The sequence below is a fragment of the Gobius niger genome (genome assembly GCF_951799975.1).
Source record: "Gobius niger genome assembly, chromosome: 4".
In the NCBI taxonomy this organism is placed as follows: Eukaryota; Metazoa; Chordata; class Actinopteri; order Gobiiformes; family Gobiidae; genus Gobius; species Gobius niger.
This window is the reverse complement of record NC_136855.1, coordinates 13,970,985-13,984,225: the sequence shown is the minus strand read 5'-3', so window position 1 is coordinate 13,984,225 and position 13,241 is coordinate 13,970,985.

Genomic DNA, 13,241 nt, shown 5'->3' with positions numbered 1-13,241 from the left:
TTAACATTTAGATTTGCTATTTTTAATCATGCTATTGAAATGAACATCAACAAGGCCACAGTGGTTGTAGTTTCAACGTTGTATTGTGTTTTTCAGATAGTAGACTACTGTATGTATCACATAAGGCATGTGTTTACCATATTATTAAAATGGGAGTTTAGATCAATGATTCAACCATTTTTGTTTGAAGTACTCTAACTCGAGTTTGGCAGAGAGTAGCCAAAAAGTAATTACAAAATAATTATATTTTTACACCAGTTAAAAGGTTCAAGGTCCAAGTTTATTCGTCATATGCATTAATGGTAATGATGGGCGAGTGAAGCCTTATAATGCTTTGAGGCTTTCCTGGCAAAAGCTTCAAAGTCTCTGAGCTGTTGTTTGAACACTGACCTCTTGTGGACAAACTTTATTATCATGACTTCTCATACACAAGACCTAAGCACCAACGCAATCATGTGTGCAAGAGAAGTTTCAAACAGGCGTGTGGCAGTTTTAAATGGGAAATGGGGGAAATACAGCACATTTATTTATCTCTAATGATTTGCATCGCTATATGGACCAGAAAACATCCGTGGTTTAGCGCCTCGCCGCTCAAGGTTTTCGAGACAGTCACATGACCAGCTGTTACTGAAACAGGCTCCGAAGCAGTCTGCTTCAGGAAGCGATGCAAGCTCCGGAGCACCGGGTCTTTTAGCCATCACTTATTAAAGGTGCATTATGGAACTTTTGGCATGAAGAAAACTAAAACTTTATTGCCCAGCGGCTGTATGGAAAGGCAAGTTGATTTGTAGAGCACAATTCATACACAAGGCAATTCAAAGTGCTTCACAGTTGCGTAAAATTACAAGGAAATGGAGAAAATCAACATAAAAATGAATAAATTACAGTAAAAGGCAAGAGTGCAGATAAAATACTTTCAGTTGTCATATGCATGGGCAAAAATAACAGTTTTCAGCCTGGATTTGAACATTGTCAGAGTTGAGGCCTGTTCCAGATTTTAGCTGCAGGAAACTGAAACGCAGCCTCACCGTGTTTATTATTGACTCTGGGAACCACCAGGAGACCCCTCCCTGAAGTTGTCAGAGCCCAAGATGGTTCATATGGCTGTAACATGTTAGTGATGGACTTCGGTGCTAAGTACTTGTTTAAATTCTATTCTCTGAGAGCCAGTGCAGAGAACAGAGCACTGGACTAATATGGTCGTATTTCCTGGTTCTTGTCAGGACTCGAGCAGCAGCGTTCTGGATGTACTGCAGCTCTAACAGCGCGTTTAGAGAGGCCAGTGGGCAGCTGTTACAGTAGTCTAACCTGCTGGATAAGTCTCTCTGGTTTTGACACTATTCCTCTGATCTTAGCCATGTTTTTCAGATGGTAAAAAGCTGCTGATGTTATTACTTTGATGTGGCTGTTTAAGTTCAGGTCTGAGTCCATGATCACTCCTAGATTTCTAACCAGATTTTTTGGTTTTAGAGAGACAGACTCAAGGTGACTGATAACACTTTGTCTTTGTGTCTGTGGGCCAAAAACATGTTCTCAAGAGTTTAGTTGGAGAAAGTTGTTTTGCATCCACAAACTGATCTTTTGGATGCAGTGACAGAGAGTATCTACAGGCCCATGTTCACCAGCCGTCAGTGACACGTAGTTCTGGGTGTCATATGCATAGTTGTGGTGCGACACATTGTTGCTGTTTATTATGGGTGCTGTATGGCTGGTTAGGAGGGATCCTTTACTTTCCATCGCAGTGGCCAGTGGTTTCTGGTAGGTTTCTCTGGTAGGCACACATACAAAACCTCCCAGAAACCCTGAAAAAACAATTGATTATGGAGCGTCATAGAGGCCACTATGATGGAAAACATTCTTTTTCTTTTTTTTTGTGCATAAAAAGCTCCATAATGCCACTTTAAAGTACAAAGTACCAGAAGTGATGAAACAATGTTTTGCCCTGGCACTCTAGTCTCTGCTGAATAGAAATATAAATGTACACATATGAAGGGACTAATATTGAGCAACTGTTTGAAAGATCAGATTTATGATTTAGAGTGTTTAGGTCGGACAATCCCTGTAAGTACTAAATAAAAAGTATGTTCTGTTAAAGCTGCTCTAAGAAGTACAGTTTCTTATGAATGTACTTAAGTAACTGTGTAATATCCCTCTAAATAGGGGGTGTTAATAGTTGTGACAATAATTTACATTACACTTACTGATCACTTATTTTATTATGTAAAAAAGGAAAATCCTTCTTAAAGTCAGAAAATTTGCTTCAAAGAAATATTTACATTGTAGTAGAAGATGACATTACTGAATTCTTCATTTAAAGATTCAAATGCAAAACATTGAAACCTTTTTCTGTACACTGCTATTATGGTAAGATGTATAGACGTCAATGTAAAAACCCTAGAATTATAGGCTTAACTAGACTATCACTTTTTTGTCAAGCTACTTTGCAAATTATGGGTAATTGTCTTGGAAAACCTCAAAAGCATTACAGTATCACTTAAAACTAATACTCAAACATCTGTCAAGGACCAAATTACACAAAAGTATAGTTTATAGTATTTGTACATGTCTAAGCGTATTTAAGTGAACACTCCAAGCTGAGGAAAGCACAGAAACATTGTTTTTAGAAGCGGAAAACAAAACCTTACCGCACTGTAAAATATAGTATAGTTACACAAAAGCAGAGCACAAAAGCAATAGTGGGTTATAAACTGTGATGCCTAGCCGATATGTGAATATTGAGGGCGTGCAGTGATGTCATAGTGTAGCAACAGCATGGCAGCAGAAGCCAATTGAGTGTCAATTCAACATTGTCTTCATTTATTTGGCACTCAGTCCGAAACGCTGAGGGTTTAACTTATTTCGCGTATGATGCTGATGGTTGAAAAGTGTCATCAACTGCAAATCAAAAAGTTTATATTGTCTTTATTTGTTGGTTGTTTGTATCTTCTGTTCTGTCACACAAAGTTAACCTTGGCGACAATATTCGCAGTTGTCTGTACAGGGTGTTGTATCTCCCGTGTTGCCCTGGAGATGCACAGATTGAATGTCAGCTTCACTGTCACTGCCCTTTGTTCCCCACTTGAAGACAAAAGGTCACGTAACAGTATAAAATGACACCGACAAACCACATGGTCACATTTGTTACATGTAACATGAGAAGAAGAGGATGCCAGGTCAGCTATAATGAAAAAAAAAATAAAAAAACACTTTGAATATTGAGAGCAGCTTAGAAGTGACAAGGATTTTGTGACACTCTTGTATCCAACAGGAGCCATCAAATTATGCAGTACTATCAAAGTTCAGGCATCGGCTGTCTAAATCAAGATATGTCCAGCTGTTTTGATTGGCTTTGATTATTTGTCCACAGGATGTCTGAGCATTCTTGTTTGATTAAAGGGATGATTGACCTTTGAGAGCTTTTTACCAGTTTGCAAAGTTGTTCTCTCATTAAAATCATGACAGGAGCTGCGTTTCGAGTACCATTTGGATCTTCTCCAGTGGCCATTCTTAACCATTAGTTTTTGCATCGGTGGCACCCTAAACAGCTCCCCCTGTGGGCCTACGTATCCAGGAATAGGGCTGGGTACCGTTAAACTTCTTTAATGGTACTTGGTTTTCGATCCCGATACCTGAACGATTTTTTCGATACCTATATTAAATTATTTGTCATATAGAACAGAAAACAGATTAATAATGTTAATTCAACCAAGAAACGTCCTTTAACTACAAAAGGGCAGATTTTCAACCTTTTTTCCCCCACTTTTTCCCAATTTTTCTGATTTTTTTTTTTCTCTCAAAATTGTCCCTTTCTCAATAACTTTTTTCACAATTTTTCTCCATATCTTCCCAGTTTTTTTCCATGTTTTTCCCAAAATGTTTCAAAATTTCCCCCAAATTTTCCCACTTGGCTTTACCCCTTTTGTTTGCCTTCTCTTTCCAAATTTGTTCTTTTTTGTTTGTTTGTCAAAACTTGAATATAGAGATTTTATATTTCTTTTCGGTGCCTGCTTTCGATGCTTTTATTTTTTTCAATACCAGCAATAACTTAACTTTTCATTTTCTATTCCAGACTGGCATTGTTACCCTGCCCTAGTCCTCATACGTTAGGACTTAACGGCATTTATCCTTTTTTATTTTTGTGTGTAGTGGTTTTATTTCAGACTTTTGTAGAGAAACAGTTAAGTCACCATGGCAACACCACACTCCGCTCTTTCCCCATGTCTGCTGCTGCTGTTGTGTGAACGGCTGTGATTTTATTAATTTTAGACATTGAACAGGTGAGTAAATGTGTTCATTCTGTGTGGAGAATTTTTTATATGGATGTTTAACACCTTTTTCAGGGTTGTTTTCATGACTGTTAGACCTAATCCAGATGAAGTTGAAGTTGTTCTCTCTCAGAAGCTAGCAGCTAATCGTCAGTTAGCTCAACCGAAGAGTAACAGCCACAGAAAATATATGTTAACGTTAGTATTATGTGGCCACTTAATGATCAGATTACACAAAATTATTTAAAAACACAATTAAAGGTCAAATTTATTATTTCCCATCATTTATTTTCGTGAGAGTTTAAAAGTCTAGCCCTACCATTAGCTTTATTTGACAGGAGAGAAACATGTGAATTATCAGCTGAAACCTCATTGTTTTCTCTGTTGTCTCTCTTTAGGGCTGTTGGTAAAAATGTGTGAAGGCCAAACGTTCAGAGCTTTTGTGAACGAGCGGCTGGCTGTGGCGGCGGGAGAGATACGTGCGCTGTTTGAAAGGACGACAGTGGAGTGTGAGGAGGAACTGCGTGCTTCCGAAGACGAGACCTGGAGGAATCAGCGACTCTTGGGCCAGATACTGAGCCCGAGAGTCGTACTGGTCAGAGTGGACACTGGTCCAAGTTTGAAACAGGAAATCACCGAGACCTCACGAATCAAAGAGGAGCCAGAAGAGCAGAGCGTCACACGGGAGGGAGAGCAGCTGCCAGTGTAGGTTCACACACTTTCAAACTCGTCCGTCACATTATTGTTCCGTCTTTTCATGTTTTATCCTTTTCCAGGTGTTTCCCAGAGTCCAGTGCTGTGTGCGTGAAGAGAGACGAGCCCTCCCCGCGAAGACAAACTGAGCGCGGGAACATCAGCTCACAGCCACACTTCCGCTCAGAGACAGAGGGACACACTGAGCACTCGTCTGACACTGATGACGATGATGAAGACTGGGAACCTCCATTCAGCCGCTCAGAGGCACAGATGGAAACAGAGGCTGATGGAGATCACCTCAACCAGGTCCAGAGCAGAGACAGAAGCACCAAAGTCTTCGCCCAAAACGAGACTGCACCAGAGACGAGCGCTACAGTCAACAATGGAGAGACGTCCGGAGCTGACGGAGGAGCAGTGAGGAAGAAGCTCCAGTGTCATGTTTGTGGGAAGAGATTTGGTCATAAACGTATTATATTAATTCACATGAGAGTGCACACAGGAGAGAGGCCTTTTAGTTGTTCATACTGTGACAAAACATTTGCCCATGAAACTAGTTTAGTTGTGCATAGAAGAACACATACAGGGGAGAGGCCTTACAGCTGTCAGGTCTGTGAAAAAAGGTTTACACAGCTCTCTAACCTCAAGAAACATAGAAGAACACACACAGGAGAGAAACCTTTCTGTTGTCATGTCTGTGAGAAAAAGTTTACAAACCACTTTACCCTCAAGAAACATATAAGAACACACACAGGAGAGAAACCTTACAGCTGTCAGGTCTGTGAAAAAAAGTTTACAGGACTCTCTAATCTCAAGAGACATATAAGAACACATACAGGAGAGAAACCTTTCTGTTGTCATGTCTGTGAGAAGAAGTTTACACGCCTCTCTACCCTCAAGAAACATATAAGAACACACACAGGAGAGAAACCTTAAAAGTGTTCAACCTGTGAGAGTAGCCTAACTGCTGCTCAGTCTGTCAGAAAACATTCACCCAGAGAGATATTCTAAAAAAAAAACACATGAACGCACATTTCAACATCCAACATTTAGAACATTTTTCTTTATTTCTGAAATTGTCTGTTTATTATGATGAATCAAACATCTATTTACATGTTGCTTAACACCATTTTTTTTTAAATGGTTCTTTTTGGCTGTGTGAAAATTAATTGTTCAATTACATTAATTAATTGTAGAATTTAGTGATTTATTATATTTGAATTTACTTTTAAAAGACTGCTTCTGGAAATACCTTTTTCAAAACATTTCCCTTTTCCTCTCAAGAAAACATTTGCTTATGAAATAGTGTTTATCTGTTAAATGAATCATAATCAGAAATGTTTGCATTAATTTGAGTGAACTCCTCAGTCTTTATCAACTCTTGAGAGATCTGTACGTTTAACAATAGTTTTACAATGCTTTCCATTTTGATTGTTAGTTTTGAAATTGTATGTAAATTGTAAAGTTAAATTGTAAATAAAATGTTTTAAAACCTCATCTCTGCAGTCTGTTATGTTATGGACATTATTGCCACTGAAAAATAAGAGACTCTTTCTTTTGGCCATGGTGACCATTTAGTCTAGTTTGGTTTATTTGGTCGGGACAGTGCGTGTTAATGTCACACCAGATATTAGCCTTGCGCTAATTTCCATTCACACTCTCAAACACTCTCTCATTCATCTTGGCCTTTTGTACATGTTTTTAGTGGTAGGGGAAACCGGAGTACCTGCACTGTAAAAAAGTACTACAAACACTCATAACTACAAACTTGTTTATCCAGAGCTGTTAATAGAGGGGAGGTACTGAGTATGGTAAGACAGAGCGGAATGGCATTTCTGAAATAATAAGAAAATAAACATTGACATTGACAATGATAGAAGGAAAAGACAAGGCAACATTTGGACAGCGCCGCCATCGCATCAGCGCGGGCTGGATCACCTGTGAAATAAATTAAAAGTTAACACCTGGCCTAACTAACGGGATCTTTTGGGGTTTTTTCTGCTGCGTTTTCATCCTTGTTTTTATTGCTATTTTGACACTTTTAAAAAAAAGGTTTTTAGATTTGGGTAGTGTCAAACTGGAGAAAATGTGCTCGGTTCAGATACACATACAAGGTTGCATGTCATACAAAATTGGCTCTTTTAATCATTTTATATCTATTTCTACATTTCGAAAACAAATAGACTGCTTCTTTCATGCAGTTTTGAGTAATCTGGTTGTTTCTTCTACTCCTGAAGCGCTCCAATCTTCTGTTCTGAGCTTTACTTGTGTTTATCACGGCACCATTGATTTCTTACCATATAGCTAAAAAGGTGGCTTGAAATGTGTCCCTTTCATGTGCAATTCCCTCTGCTGTCTGTGGAGGGCGCTTTTCACACAAGAAACAACGTCCTTAAAGAGCATAAGCTGTTCAGTCACAAAACAGGCGTGGACTGGGACTAAGAAACGGCCCTGGACTCTGACCAGCCCGGCCCAAGTTAGTGTAAACACACGTGTCCACAAAGACATATTGACATGAATTTATAATTGGCCTAATTTTTATTGCGCAATTGCTGTGTCACCAATTAACAACAGAGCTGTTAAACAAATAGAATAAAGATTTTTTCTTTTTTTTTTTGCTGCTTCGCTGTGCAATTGCAAGGCCGGATAGCAGCACCCCCTTACAGGCTGATGGCCCTCAAGCCAGCAGCCCTTCTGTGCTCCTCCAGAATGGACCTATGGCCTGTCTGCTCCCTGCTCTGACATCACCTAAATGTGGTTGATGGGTTGACAACAGCTGAAAACATTTGGGTCTTTCATAATTTGCGATGTTCGCTTGCTAATGCTAAATGCTAACGGCTACAGGAAAGACACATTGAACAGACTAAAGTGTTCTGACAAGATTCCAGGAGCAGCCGACTCGTTTACTGTCCTCAAGGAAAAATGCTTTCCTCACCTCAATCCTCTCAAGTAAAAACACAGGCCAAACTTTTCCTTTTCTTTTTGCTTTATTGAAACAGCTGCACAGCGAAGGGGAGCAAGGGTAGGGGGAGTTTGAGGGGCTTATTTCGGCTCGCTCATTGGACCAGGAAGTGAAACTACTGAATATTTAGTTTCTGTTGTTTTGGATCAATATTGCATTTTCTAACCAACAAAGTGCAAGATAGTGATAAAGATGTCCTTGGTGATAATGTTTTTTATGTTACATTTGCTTATTAACTGTATATAGCACATGTAGGTGGGAAACGTGCTGTAACCTCTGCTACTGGAAGTGCGGCTGCTCGTCTGCTCCTACAGCTATCGTGATCACCACCACTCACTCACCACCTACCTCCCGATCACAAGGTCCTACAACGACCTGCACGTAATCCCAATCATACCAACTTTTCTGTTTGTCTGAACATGAATCGCAATCCCAGTGCGCGGCTGCAGACCCTGTTAAATAATTCACAAAGCCTCTGTCCACAGTTTGGTGAATCTGAATGAGCGTTTCAGATGGATTTATACACAGACAGTTCAGAGGAGCTCCTGATGAGGCCGTTCAGTCTGACTCGTGACTATATAGATGAACACATGCAGAGAACAGAGGGTTGTGTCGAGGAAATCATTTGCAATTTAAAGTTCATGCAGTATTTTTGTTTTACATGGATGAGGCAGGCCAGTGATTATAGAGCGATGGACGATATGGCAACATTTTTATCATGGCTCATTTTCTCATATTGATCGATCTTGATATTCACTTTCAGTCAGTTATTTGCTTTTTTTTATGCATTGTGCATTTCAACGCACAGAGAACAGCTTTAACTCTAGGGTTTTTATGACAGAATGCTGTGATGACGTGTGAAAGACAACCATATAATTATGACTCAAGATTCTCAGACCATTGTTCTGTACTTGTAACGAGGGGTGCTGACACACTTACAGCTACAGATGCCCAAGGGCTAACTCATCTGCTTTTTCACCTGTGACAAGTCTTTTCAATGTAGGCTGCTTCTACGTATGCACCATAAATAAACTTTACGAAGCTGCATTTCTAAGATTAGCCTCGGTGCCTTCTGAGAACTCAAGCGAAGCAGTACGTGCATAAAACCCTATTATCTAAAAGAGGCACCTGCTTTGGTCCCTTTTCCTTTCCACCTAATCTTCACATTTCCTAAACAGAACATTGAGTGATTGTACATGCACAAAAATCTAACATTCCCTCTCTCAGGTCCAAAAGGCCACTTGTGTTTTGGAAAATGCTGTGGTGGTGTGAGTGCATGCAGGCTTCAAACCGGCCTGAGTCTATGGAACATTTACTGATAAGAGCTTTGTCTTTTTCCACCCAGTTTTATAGAGGCCCCGATGGAGAAGGGTTTGCTGACACCTGGGGAATGTTTTCAGGGGGAATTCATTACTGTGTTCACTTTGGGTAAAGTGGTGTACGAGAAATGGTGTTGAATGAATTTGTTTTGTGACATGATTGAATTGTAAATAGACACAATGGAAGTGTGAAGTTGGTATTTAGTTTGGCTGCATGGGATAAACAGGCCTCCATGCATAGCAGTGACTAAATTTATACGGGTTAATGTAATTACGGTATCTTAAAAGGTGCTCTTCTGAAAACTAAAAGTCATTACTTAACTTGCTTAAACTGTCTGTAAGCTGACTTTTATATACATGGAGTTGTGTATTGTGCATATGACAGGTTTGACAGGTTATGTCTTAGTTTGATGGACTATCACCAGAAAATTGTTTTTCTGTGACTGTCTCTTGATGGATGTTTGGTGAACCTTCGCCACAATCAAAGTGGATTAAGTTTTCTAACCAACACGAGTCCCATTATTATTCAGACTGGCTTTTAACATTAAGAAGCACGGCAACACTTTAGTACATTTTATCTGTTTCATTGTTTGGTTGTATGTATGTTTTTAATGTAATTTTATGTGGTTTTATTGTAAAGCACTTTGGTCGCCTTGAGTGTTGTAAAGGGCTCTATAGATAAAATTTGATTTCACTGATTTGATTTTGATTTATTGTAAACACCTGATTTACGAAGCTGTGTTGCAGATGTCAACTCCTTTTACCTGCATTGTGAAGTAACTTCACTTATTGCTGTGGTATTTTTATTTTTCCTTTTTAAGTTGTATGAGCGGAGAGAGGGGGCGGAGTAAACTGAATCGAAGCGTTGTGTCTTCAGGGTTTGAAGAACCCTGTGGTAGAGGTACAATGTATCATATATACTTCACTTTGGAATGACTAAAATAGCACGATACAGATCCTTTAAAATTGAGTTGGTGCATCTTCGAATTATATTAACTATATAATCTAAATGATGTGCTTGATGTTGATCAGATGAAAGGACTTTCGGCCGTGCACTGAATGTGGCAGGGTTGCGAATCCAATCACTTAATGATCAGGTTCAACAGGGCGTTAGTACAGCAGTTAGCGCTCGTGCTTCACAGCTACAGTAGAAGGTCTGGGTTCGATTCCCACCTGGGACGGGGCCTTTCTGTGTGGAGTTTGCATGTTCTCCACGTGTCTGCGTAGGTTTCCTCCTGGTACTCCGGTTTCCCCTACCACTAAAAACATGTACAATAGGTGAATCCTCCAGCCAGGTGTTTCTGACCACCAGCCTGGCTGCACATCATGGAGATGGGTCCCCGAGCACCGGCCCAGGCTGGCAGCTCACAGCTCCTACAGGTCGCCCCAGCGGCATTGAGGATGGGTCACATGCAGAGAATGAATTTCCCTACGGGGATTAATAGTGTACCTTAACCTTAACCTTTTAGAGTTTTTTTTTTTTTTTTTTTACCTCTACATATGTCACTTTCTATGTCTAATAAGAAAGTGAAACAATAACATCAAAAAAAGTGTCCACTAGAGCAGCCCAGTCATAGTTTTTGTTGCAAATATCCTCCACTATGTATAGTATCTTGCTAATAGCTGGCATCTATTATTTAGCTATTGTTTAAACTGCTTCACTCCCTTCCTTGCCTGTTTGGTGTGAGGCCTGAGGTTCTGTATTCACTAAAGTCAGGGCTAAATAAAGCAGTTTTCCGTTCACATGATTTATTTGGGGTTTTATAACAAACGATTTGCATATTAAAGTGTCTCAAAGTAATAGGGCCCTTAATGTAGTGAGTCTTGCCCAAGGACGCTACACCAACACCCATGCGCGAGTGAAACGGCTTTACTAATTTGCCAAAGACTCTCTTATAATTAGAACATTGCAGTCGCAGTAAGTCAGCCAAGTAACTTTGCGTATCTGTTAAATGCTAAATCTAAAAATAGTTTTATGGGCCATGTTAAACTCAAACCCTACAGCGTTTAAAAGTGCTCAGGTGAAGTGAGGTCAAGGCGGCTGGAAGCTGCGTTTAAAAGACACCAGGTGCAGATCCGTTTGACCTGAGGAGCGTTTCGGAAAGCCCTCTGTGCCTAAGTTTAGCGCCGCTCTCAATAAGGACACATGCTGATGTTAGGAGTCATAATGAAGCAGGTCTATAAGCAGATAACAATGTGCAGATAAACTGGCTCTGCTCTGGTGTGAGGCGACATGCCCAAGAATCTGTCAGTGTGCTGCTCAAGAGTCCAACGCTCATTTACTAAACAAACAATGGTAAGACATTGGCTTTGTGCTGCATAATTAACAGGGAGGCAAGTTGTGCTCTGATGGATTACGAATACAACAGACGTTTTGGGCTTCTGAGTTGTGCCATAGGTTCTGACAACCTAATAACCTGAATTATGGGTTCAAAATCTAAACATACACAAGCTACATCATGTAAGATTGTATTTGTGAATAAATCAACATGACTACAACTATGAGTAAAACCAGTATCTGCTTTATGTGAACATGCTTAAATCATATATGGGGATACAGGCAAAATATTATAAGTTACAATGAAATCACATATATACATGCTTTCCTAACTATACAATACAATAGTAGGCTTCTTCTCCAGACATTGACAGACATTCAGGTCAGTCATATGGTCCTCCCTTGCGCTTTGCACCATTCATCCCATATTTAAACATAAGCCATATTATAGTCGTTTATAATCTCAATATCAGACATCATTAATTAGTCTGAGAGGAAGGACAGATCATCCTTCAAGGTGTTTGAATGTGAAGTTAAGCTCCAGTCATGTGCAAACGGCTGCAGGAGCTGAGCTGCTTGTTCCTCTGTGTGAGAGGAGGGGGGAGAGGAGGAGGGCGATTTTCACCTGACGAGAGGCACAGAGAAAGAGAGAGGGAGTGTTGAGTGTAAAAGACCTCAGAACGAGCTAAGGCAGTGGTTCTCAAACTGTGGTACAGGCTACCACTGCTCGTACACATAATTTACACATAATTTAGTCAATTTTAAGGCTATTAGTCTTTTTTTTTTTATCCTGGGTTAGATCTTGATCTGGTGGTGCTTGGAAGGTCAAACTTAGAGGTGTAGTACCTGGTGTGAAAGGTGTGAGAACCGCTGCTCTATTCAATGTAACCTTTGATTGGAAGTTGCATGTTTGTGAATTGAGGCGTCAATGTACAGTTTGAACAGCGAGGTTAGTCATGTTTTTCTCCATTGTTTGGATAGATACGTAGATACATGATCTTTATGGGCTGTCCCAATAGACATTCATCATCATCAAACATATTGGGCTTCATAGAAATATTATATAGAAAGATCGTTTTATGAAATAGGCTTAATAGGTTGCAGTTTTCCCTCTCAAATAGGTTTCATTTGTAATGGTTGTGATGTCAGAATTATCCAAAAGACAGAACTGGATCTGAAAACACCAGGTGAGCGAGTTCACTGCACACCTACAGTGAACACACGTGCACACCCTACACGTTACATCCAAACACATGACATCAGGTCGTACCTCAGTCAGTGTTTGGCCTAGTTTAACGCAGGCCCAGGGCAGGTCGGGTTTCTCACTCAGCAGAGTCTGAATCACTCCAGCTGGGTTTAATCACTGCGCTGGATCTGTGCCGTTACCAAGAGCGCGCTGCCACAACAACACGTCCCACTGGAGAGGAGGAGCGCAGGAGCAGGGCAACGCGATAATAATGTGAGGGGGAAACGGCGGGTGATGCTCTGTACCTGCTGACCTGGACTCGCATAGCAACATGAGCAGCATCACTCTTCACAGATTGGATTCTGAATTTATATACATGTTTTTATTAATTATTAATCGTACCTGGATATTTTTACTTTATTCAACAGGAATAACATTGTAATGGCATAGTATTCTAAATGTGTAGCTGCAATAAATCCGCCCAGCTTATACTTATACTGTGTGCTATGTATCCCATGTAAATGAAAGCGCACTATAC